The sequence below is a fragment of the Galeopterus variegatus genome, unplaced genomic scaffold (genome assembly GCF_000696425.1).
Source record: "Galeopterus variegatus unplaced genomic scaffold, G_variegatus-3.0.2 Scaffold185, whole genome shotgun sequence".
Lineage (NCBI taxonomy): Eukaryota > Metazoa > Chordata > Mammalia > Dermoptera > Cynocephalidae > Galeopterus > Galeopterus variegatus.
In genome coordinates, this window is record NW_007726296.1 from 668,238 (window position 1) to 679,106 (window position 10,869).

Genomic DNA, 10,869 nt, shown 5'->3' on the forward strand with positions numbered 1-10,869 from the left:
GTTCGAAACGTCCTGCAGCTGTGCTCCCCAGGCTGGGCTGCGGTGGAGGCAGGGCCTCGCACTGCCGGCTCCTGGGAGGATTATCTATTTTAGCAACTCTGGGAGGGCGGAGGCGGAGCGCCCAGCCTCTGACAGTTAGCGCGGGCAGTGCCGGGGCGCACCGGGAGGCTGGGGCGGGCTGCGTCCTAGTCCTTGGTCTGGGCCCTGCTGGCAGGAGGGGCATGATGCTGGCTCTGTCGCTCAAGTGGCGGCTGGGCGTGGTGAGGCGGCGGCCCAAAGGTACCGAGCGGGGACGGGCGGGGCGCTCCCCTGGCTGGCCAGGGGCTTTGCGCTGGGCCTGGGGCACTGGGCGCTCTGGGGCTGCGGTGGGTCGGATGGAGGCGGGGGCTTCGGGGGCCCGCAGGGACTTCCCAGCTCTCCTCCCTGCCCTCAGTCACCCCCTGCTCTGCCCTGCCCTCTCTTGCTCCCTTCTCCACCTCTCCGTCTCTCCCTGGCTCATTCTTTCTCTCTCTCATCTCTTTGTCTGCCTGGGTTTCCCTAACTCTCTCTGGGTCTCCCTCTCTGTCTCTGCCCCGTCTCTTTCTCCTCTCTCTCCTGCCGTCTCTCTTTGTCTGCTCCCTGTGTCTCTTTGTGTCTCTCTTTCTCCCTTGTCTTTGGTTCTCTCTGCCCCAACCTCTCTCTTTTTCCTTGCCTCTCTCCCATGCTGTCTTGGTGTCTCTCCTGGTCTCTCTGTGTCTGTCTGTCTTCCTCTCTACTTTTCCATGGATCTCCTTCCTTGCCCCCACCCATGCTTGGGGCATGTCCCTGACCGCTTTTTGTCCCCTCCCTGTTCAGGTCGTGGGGCTGTCCAGCAGGTCAGGATGGACCGGCGAGGGGCTGTGTGTGGGGAGTTGGGGCAGGGGGACCACAGGGGGCAGGGAGACCGTGGGCAAAGGCTGGACTTGGCTCTGGGCCCGACTGAGTCTTTGCTGAGCCCCAGCATGTGCTGGGTCCCATTCCAGCCCCTCAGAGGGCCCTAGGAAGGGGCTCAGGGTGGGGGCGAGGTTGGAGTGGGGGTGGGGAGGCCCTCTCGAGATGGCAGTGAAGCAGGGACAATCGGGAAAGATTGGGGCAGGGCTTGGCACACAGGGGACTCCTGGAACTTCGATCTTCCCATCAGTGGCCCTTCCCGCCCCACATGCACTTATCACTGTCCTCAGGGCGGTCACATCTGGGACCAGCAAGCCCATAACAGGAAATAAGTGAAGAAAAAAAAAGGGTGCGCGCCCTGGTTGACTGAGGACGCAGCGCGCCGGGCTCCTGCCTGGCATCTTTCCACTCCCTCCTGGGGGAGCTCTGGGAGAGGCACAGGAATGATTTTTGCCCATAAAGCGAGCCTGCGCACCATGAGTAGAAACGAAAGCCCAGGGGAGCATTCAAGGGCTTTGGGGTGTGAGGAAGGTGTCTCTTGTCTCCTCTGTCTTCTTCAAAATGTATATTTTTAAGTGCCAGGGGGCACGTTTCCCCATTTCCAACCCATGTATTTTAACAGGGCTTTCTGTTTTCTGTCTTTTCTGGATAAGACACCCAAATTCCTCACCCTGTGATTGTGTGAAGGGGGAGTCCCTAGACCACATGGCCATGTGAGACCTTTCTCTTGTACCCCAAACTGAGATTTGAGGGTCCAATTAATGCCCAGAGAAGGAAGCAATGATTTTGCTTGAGAAATGTCAGGGAAGGCTCCCAGAGTGGAGTCTTTGAGGATGAGTAGGGGTTTGCCAGGTAGACAAAACAGCTTGTGCAAATGCCTGCAGGCTTGAAAGATCTGCCTCAGGGAACTGTGAGGACTGCGGTCAGCATGAAGGGTGTGAGGAGAAGAGGAGCCAGGGTGGTGGAGGTGGGAAGCTGTCGAGCTTGAACTGTGTCCCAGAGGCAGTGGGAGCCATGGAAGGTCCTTGAGCAAGAGAGAGAGTGGAGGACAGCTTTGCGTGTTGGAGCAGGCTCTGGCTCTGGTCTGCAGAACACAGGTCGGTCTGGGGTGGGGTCCAGCTGAGACGGAGGAGCCAGGGCTGCAGGGTGGGCAGGATTAGAGACTGCTGAGGCAGGGAATAGCCTGTGCCACCCCTTCACTCAACAAATGTTTATGTGCCAGGTACTGTTCTAGGCTCTGGGTTTTACAACAGGGAACAAGACAGACAGAAATCCTTGCCTGGTCCTCCCCAGCTTTGTCTGCCTGCACCTCTGTGCTGCAGTCTGCAGGGAGTTATTCACTCCCTCCTCCCGTCATTAATGAGGCTCTCTCTCCTCTGTCTCTTTCTTGCCTCCGCATCCTGCTCCTGACTTTTCTCCTGGCAGCCACATTGGGGTCTTGGATCTGTCTGAATCCCAGTGTAGGAACAAGTCCCCTCCCTCCCATGCTAGTTCAGTGGCTGCTCCTGGGCCTCTGGCCTCCTGAATGCCTGGGCATCAGAATTTCAGACCAGCCACAGTGTCTTGGAAGTTGTCGTGGAATTGTTCCTGGAATCGCAGGATTCTGGCAGCCTGGAGCTGATCTCTGGACTTGTTCTCTGTTCCCCAAGCATTCACTGAGCACTTGCTGTGTGTCAGGCACTGCGCTGAGCAGCTCACGTGTACTTTCTCATCCTCACAGCAGGTCTGCGAGCTGTGAACTAAATTGCCCCATTTTGCAGCTGAGGAAACTGAGGTTCGAAGAGGAAGTTAATCCCAAGGTCACACACCTAGGAAAGAAGTGGTGGAGTCTGAGCCTGCCCCAGGCTGTCTGATGTCCACATCTAAACATTACACCCTGGGGCATTCCTCAGCAGTCCCTCTATCCAGCCTCCCCTGCTGAGAGCAGGAGACCCCTCTGTTGTGTTCCCAATATGTGGCTACTGGGCTGCCTTCCCCATTCTCTCTGAAGGTCCTCTGCCCTCTCTCTGCTGCCCTGCCCTGGGACAGCCCTGCAGAGACAGAGATGGAACCCCTTGAGGTTCTCTGCTCCAGGCCGAGCAGCCCCCTTTCTCACCGGACAGGACAGGATCTCTCGCCCCTCCCCATGTGGCCACCACCTCTGTCCACGCCCCAGACTGTCTGTGTCCCTCTTGCAGGGAGAGGCCGGGACTGAGCCCAGGCTGAGGGAAGTCTGAGCAGGGCAGAGCAGGCAGAGTGAGATGGGCTCCTCCCTGGTTCCAGACACACACATTGGGTGAAAGTCCCCACTGCACATCCTTCTTGCTCATGTCCCCCCGGAACCTGTGTGATCTTGTCTGTAATGTCCTGGCATTGTCTCCAATTGTCAGCTTGAATGTTCCATCCAGCAGGACCATCTGCCTGTCTTAATTGCCCGGATAATTGTGAGGGCTGCCAGCCCTGTCTCCCTCCCTGGGGAGATGGTCTGATGGAGTGAAAAGAACACCCATCCATTGGAGACGGAGGCCAACCTCGGCTCTCTGTGATCATTGAGCAGGTCCCTGCTCCTCTTGACCTCAGTTTCCCTTCTGTGCCCCAGCCCTGCTCTCTCAAGGCTGGAAGCCTTCTTGCCACCTCCCCCATCCGCCTGCTCACTCCCCTTGGGCCAACCTTGTCTCTCCAGCCCCCGCATTTCGCTGTCTTGGCCAAGGGGATGGTGACTCATAAGCAGATGTGGTGGGCAGGTGGGAGGACGGGGGGTGGGGGGAGGCACGTAGCCAGCAACCTCTAACAGCCATGTGACTGGGCAGCTGGGGTCCCTGCATGACGACCTTGGGCAAGGTCATAGCCCCTCACTGAGTCTTGGTGCCCCATTTGCAAAATGGGTTTGTCGAGGAAGGTTTGTTGGAGGTTTGCAAGCAGCCAGGGTCATTTGGAGTTCGAGCTGAGCATGGAGGGGAAGGGGTCCCAGGCTGGCTGAGGTTGGAGCTGAAGCAGCCCCCAGAGACCCACAGGTCCTACTCCTCCCCCAGCCCACTCATATACCCCCACTAACACATGGGAAGGTTAAGGCCGATTTTGCTCAAGGTCACTGGGCCAGTCAGAGGTGGAGGTGGAGTTCATACTTGAACTCAAGGCCCATCTAAAGCCCCAGGGTGTGGCTACTGGGGACGGTGGACTAGAACATCCTCAGTCTCAGCACCACTTTGTGTCAGGCTCTTGCAGGGGAAGATGGACAAGAAGAGGTGGCACATCCATTGAGCTGACAAACAGTGGGACTGAGGGGGGCCCGAGGGCTTTGGAAACCCAGGAGAGGCACCAACCAGCAGGAGGAACTTGGAGAGGGCAGGGAAGGCTTCCTGGGGGAAGGGATGGTGGGCAGTCTTGGAGGGCCGGGAGGATTTGGCCAGGCAGGGCTTAGGAAAAGGGCATTCCGGGGACCGTGAGTGCAAAGGCTCAGAGGTGAGGATTGGCTCAGCATGGTGCTGGGGATGGAGAGGAGGCCACAGAGGAAGCCTGGCCGGTTTGGGGCACCCATTGGAAACCTCGTGACGGATCTTCCCTGACAGTGCTTAGGGGCTGTGGAGCATGGGGTGCCTCAGCTGTCAGGCAGCAGGCACTGACCCAGAAATCTTGGGGTCAAGTCCTGTCCTCAAACAAGTGGTCTCTGCCAGGGCCCACCTCCAAGCCCTGCAGGGCTCCCTCCCACACCCCCTTCCCCCAGCATGGGCCCCTTGACCCAGATCTCAACAGTATATTCTCAGCTGGGCTGAGTGGTGTCCTTCGATGGCCCTTCCTACATTGTCACCCTGCCTGAGGTGCCATGTTCATCCACAACTCCAGGGCTCTCTTTCCATATTCACATCCACCAGGAGGGTACACAGTCAGGTGAGCCTGTCACACGTCCTTTTTAGAACCTGTGTACGGAACTGTAATTAAAGCTTTGAGCTGCAGACCCATGTTCCCTCTGGGCTTCAGTTTCCTCACTGTAAAATGAGATGATTATCCCGACATCATGGGACCTAAGTAAATGCCACTGGAGGTGAGGAGCAGTTTGAAATCTGTAGGGGGCCAGGCAGAGGCCAGGTGGGTTGTCATTATTAGAGGCTGTGTTCCTATTCTCTCTGAGCCTCAGTTTCCCCACTTGTACAGCAAGACACTCAGGCATATTCAGATGCTGTGGCTCAGGGAGGATAATTTGTCCTCACTGGTGGAGGGAGCTGTGCAGGCAGTGGCTCCAGAACGTTGGGGTGAATGACCCTGTCCCACCACATACCTGGTCCTCACTGAAGCCACATGCTGGGGCTCAGAGGCCATGATGTGGGGTGAGGAGAGCCACAGGGAGGCAGGTTCCAACTAGCAGAATGACTCTCACCCCCCACAAATGTTCAAGAGTAGGGTGGATTGCTCAGGAGGTGGTGAGCTCCCCATTTGCAGGGGTGTGCAAGCTATACCTGACAGCAGAGAGGATTCCTACATGGGACCAAAGTGTGAGAAGAGATGTATTCTTGGCTTCTTTCCAATGAAGCAATTCAGGAATTATGTATATACATCATTTATTTCTCATTTATTTGTTCAGCAGACACTTATGTAGCACTTAGTTGTTGCTTCGCCCCCCACAGATTTGTCACCCCACTTTCCCTGGGTGACGGAGACGTAAAGGATTACTCAAAGCCCATCTCTTTTGAGCAGTAAGAGACCCCAAAATGGTTAATCTTCCCAGGACCCTCCAGCAAGAGGCATCCCTTCCTTGGGAAATTAATCCCGAATTGGGGTTCTCTTTCTGCATTTATTTTCCAGACCAGGAAGTTACAGGAAGAGAACATGCGTGGGATTATAGTTTAACAATATAGGCTGGTAACTTTCAGTGAAACAAGTCAGATGACATTCCATTAGACAATTAAGTGATCTTACAGCAAATTCTCGGTACCTTTACATAACAATCAGTAACTAGTCTGTCCTTGAGCCAGCAACCTTGCTGTGCCACAAATCTTTATCTTACACCAGAGACTTTATAGCCTGAGGAAAATTTCCAGTCCTCCACAAGGTCAATATTTGAAACTGCAAGGCTTTGGAAAACCAGGCCCTGTGAAGTACATATGCTTTATAGTATATTCCACACTTAGTATGTACAAACCCCCGCATGGGGTTAAAGTCAGTGAGCAAGACAGCTGACGGTCTCCCATTTAGTGGAAAAGAACAGGTGAGTGAATGTCGGTGGAAAGGCTGTGAGAGGGTGAAGGTGGACCTACCTGGTATGGTCACGGTGGGCTTCTGGGTGGAGGAATTGTTTAAGTTGGGCTCTAAGGATGAACGTGGAGAAGAACATTCCAGGCAGAGGGAAGAGCCTGTGCAAGGTACCCAAGGAGGGCGCACCTGATTCTGTCAATCTGACCCTCTGCCCGTCCTAGCTGGGCAGCCTTGGCCAACTCCCTTCCTCCTCTTGGGCTCAGTTCCTCATCTGTAAAATAGGAGCTGCAATGCTTGCCTTATAGGGCTCCTGAAAGATTCCATAAGACACTGCATATAAAGTGCTGGGTACCCAGCAGGTGCTCAGCAGATGCAGGCCCCTTCCCTTTCTCTACGGCATTTGCATTTGCAGAGAGGGTAACACTAATAAGACACTGCATATAAAGTGCTGGGTACCCAGCAGGTGCTCAGCAGATGCAGGCCCCTTCTCTTTCTCTAGGGCATTTGCATTTGCAGAGAGGGTAACACTAGATTCAGGGGGTAGAGGGTGGCATTCCAGGCACAACATTAGCCACAGGCTGCCACCCAGTCCCCTGTGGCATGTGGCTCTCCTGCTGCACTCTGCCAGTCATGGGCACAGGATGCCAGGCTGTGCCTGTCCCCCAAGCCTCATCCATTACCCTCACTGCCTTGATTACCAGCCACAAGGGGGAGTCGCTACAACTAGACTACTGGCTGCAGAGTGGCTGCTGCTACAGCTGTCTGTGTGGGGTGGCGTGCACTCTCTGTGATTCCCCCCACCCCACCCCATTGGAGGCGCCTCAGGAGAGCCTGCTCCTCCCTAACGTCATCGGAATGGTGGGTCACAGTGCCAGGAATGCCCCCATCCTGTGCCTTCTCTCCTTTGAAGAATGTCTCTGTGTCTGCAGGACCCAGCCCCACTTTCTCGTCCTGTCCACCCTCTCTTTAGGGGCCCTTTGACCCCAGCCACCTTGGTTGGTGCCTTTCTGTACACATACTGGGCATCTTCCCACCTCCCACCCTTCACCCCGCTGTCCCCTCTGCATGGAATGCCTTTCCCACCTCATCTTTGAGCGTGGAATTCCTTTGTCCCTCAAGCCTTGGCTCAGACACTGCCTCCACCAGGCAGCTCCCGCTTCCTCCCCCTCTGAGCATCCCTGACTCTCTGGTCCCCTTCATTCTGGAGGGGTTTGCAGCAGATCCTCTTTGTGCACAGTCCCTTCTACAAGTTAGGCTGATATTCCACTGCAAGCAGTTGCTGGACCTCCAACTGGGTCTCTTGACTCCCCGCCCAGGACTTTCTCCAGGGCAGGGCTGGCAGGGCTGGCAGGGCCACTGCCATGGTGAAATTTGACATCCTGAGATGAGCACACAATCTCTTTTTCCTGCAGCTGAGCCCTGACAACTTGTCCATTTGTTTTCATGTTTTGCTTTCTGTTAGGAAGGCAGCGAGAGGGCAGGTGGTCAGAGTCTGAGCGGCCCCCCAGGGGGGTGGGCGAGGGTGACCGAGGTCAGCTGAGGCCCCTGCCCCCGGCCAGGCACTCTCTCACCCATTCAAGGTAGTTTTCTAAGTCACTTGCCTGGTCTCATCCCTCTCTCCCTCCACAACCTTCTGGTGTCCTCAGGAGAGAGTCCCACTTCTTAACATGCCATTCCAGGCACCTATTTATTTTTTATATTTAACGCCAGGTTCTGAGGGTTGAGCTCAATTCCTTGGTTTAAAGCACATGAGGTCCTGGGCCAGCTCACTGCCTGTTCTGGCTTTATCTTAATTTTTTTATTTCATTTTCTATCCCTGCCCCGGTGACCTCGCTCTGCCCTTTCACTTGGTGAAATGGGTCTTTCCACACATATGCGCCCTTGCTGCATGTGTAGTGTTTTTTGTGTCTTTAACTTACAAAAGTGATATTACAGGGTACATCTTATTCTCTCTCCCTCCGCACCTTCCTCTCTTCCTTTCTTTCTTTAACTTGACACTAGGTTTTCTGAGATCTGTCCACGTGGCTGTGTTGCTAACTGCTGTGTCTCTCTCTGCGGGGTGCGGCCATCACATGCTACCTGTCCCCTCCCCTAGGATGGAGGGCCAGGTCACCTTCACCAACAACAATCTGGAGAGTTCATGCCCATAGGGACCTGGGGGGTCGGGGATTACTCTTCAATAACTTCGATGAATGAGGGTGCTGGGACACAGGGTGGACAAAACATGTAATTCCTCCAAACACCACCAGGTGCCTCCAGTGTGGCTGCCTCAGTTTACCCCCCACAAGCAGTGCCATTTGGTTCTGTCTGCATTTCTAACCTTTTCCATGCTGGAGAGACTTGGGTGGGAGCTCGCTGCTTCCGTTTTCATGGCTCTGGTTGGGACTGCGGAGTGAGCAGTGGGTGCTGCTTGCCTTCTCTGCCCTTGCCCCGCCTCTGCCCTGCCTGTTCACAGTGCCCGTTTCTCTTTTTCCTCCTGTTTTGCATCAAGATGTGCCCTGGCTCCATGCTTTCTCACCTTTCCCACCTGACAGCTGCACTGGGCCGTCGTCAGAAGGAGAAACTGAGACTCGGAGCAGGAGGGGTCCTGGAGTCCAGATCTCTTGTCTCCGAGGCATTCTGGCCCATCACCTCCCTCTGTCCCCCAGCCCCGTACCATCCTGGCCCTTGCAGCCCTTTCTCCATGGCCCCATTTCAAAACAGATCGGATCACGCCATGGCCCTGCGTAAGGCCCCGCAGTGGCTCCCCTCGCACTGGAACAGAATCCCGACCCCTCTCCCTGGACCCTGCCAACCTGTCTCTGCCACTTGGCTGCATGGGCCTCCCAGCTGTCCCCAGATGCCACAGACTTGGCCCACCTGGCTGCCGGGACTCTCTTCCTCTCTTTGCTCCTTGTCATCTTTCATCTCAGCTTACATGTCACCTCCTCTGAGAGGCTCTTGCTGACCACCTGCCTTGTGTCCTCCATCCTGTCTTGTTGCGGCCCTCAGGAGCGTGGAATGTGTTTCTTGCTTGGTCTCTGCCCTCGCCTAGACGGGCAGCTCCGGAGAGCAGGCTCTGTCTGCTCTGTCCACTGCCGAGACCGCTGGCCCTGCGCAGCTCCTGGCAGGCAGTGGGTGCTGAATAAATGTTCTGTGAGTGAGTGGCCAGAGAGGGGGCAGGGCCATGGTCATGCTAACCATCTCCAGGGGCCCCGCACTCTAGTTTTCAAGCTGTTTCGCCTATTCATTGAGCTTCTCAACAGAAGCCTGTGAGGTTGGACAACTTCAATGTCCACGTTATAGAGGAGGGACCTGAAGTTCAGAGAGGCCCCTGACTGGTTGTGCTTTGTGTCCTCTCTGCCAGGAGGGAAGCTAGTGAGTGTGCCAAGGGGAGCATGAAGTCCAAGAAGGAGTCCCCAGAAGATGCCTGGTTGGTGGTCCCAGGGCTGGTGGCACCTTGACTCTCCCCAGTCGGGATTGCCAGGGCTCTGCAGGGGCAGGAGCTGGGCCCAGTGCAGCCCCTCTAAGCACGTGGGTCCCTCTGTCTGCCCGCGTTGGGCTTCCTGGGTCTGTGTTCACATGTGTGAGCTGTTGAGAGTGCGTCACTGTGTGCATTTCCCAGGGGGGCTGGAGGATGGGGTGTAGATGGTGTCAGGCAGACCTGAGCTCAGATCCCGCTCACCCTCCACACTCAGTGTGACTAAGAGCAAGTGGCTTCACCTCTCTGTGCACTGGTTTCCTCATCTCTGAAGTGGAGATGTTGTGGGGATGAAATGACAAAATACGTGTAAAACGCTGAGAGCGAGCCTGACACAGCATGTCTGCTCCACGAATGTGAGTTGCGGCTTTTCTTCACATTCTGGAAACGTCCCCTCTCCTGGTCTGTCCATGTGACCTGTCATGCTTTGCTCTTGCAGCCACCTGAGACCTCTGGGCCTGTGACCTTGCATGTCCTCCTGCCCTCAGGGCTGGGCACTGGCAGGGTAGTGTGGGTCTGGGAGCCCAGGAGTGGCTGACTGGTGTAGCATGACGTCTGAAGCTCTACCCTGCCTGCCCTGAAGTCAGGTGAGGGACCGCAGGGGTGGGGGAGAAGTAGGGCACTTGGAAGGAGTGGTGACAAATAGCACCCCCTGAGTGGGGTCACCTGGTGCCCCCACCTGTGGCTGGTGGAATCACAGACCGAACCTCAGTTTTCCTCCCTGTAAAATGGGGACAATAACACCCACTGTGTGGAAGTGTTTAACAACATGGCTCAGGATCTGAGGAGGATGAGGCGGGGAGGGAGCGACTGTCCTAGCCTGGTGCCTGGGGTTGTGGTGAAGAGGGAGGGAGGGAGACGCAACCGACAACCCACAGCAATAAAGGGTTTATCTCTCCTGTCCTCGATTTGCCATCTCTGCCTTCCTCCCACCCAGACTTCATTTCCGGCTGGCACTCATTGTCCCTGGCGGTCTCAGGACATGGCTGGCCTGTATTATGACAGACTCGCCCTGGACTTTGAGAGGAAGGACAAAGGCCCTAGCTCTGCACTGGTGGGGCACCTCCGACAGGGCCCTCTCTAGGTCCCGGTGTTCTCGTCAGCACAGCATTGGCTTGGTTGCCCCGAGTGGTGGGGCTAGGGTGCTAGGAGTTCTGCAGTATGCAGGACAGTCCTGCATGCCAGAGGACGCCTCTACACCAGTGCAAGTGGCACCTGCTGAGAGACACTGTGAGGGCCCTGTCGGCCTGGCCCTGCGTAGGGAGGGGCTGGACAGTCACAGTTTGTAAAGTCCTTCCAAGGTCTCCACCCCCCCCCACCCCCCCGCAACA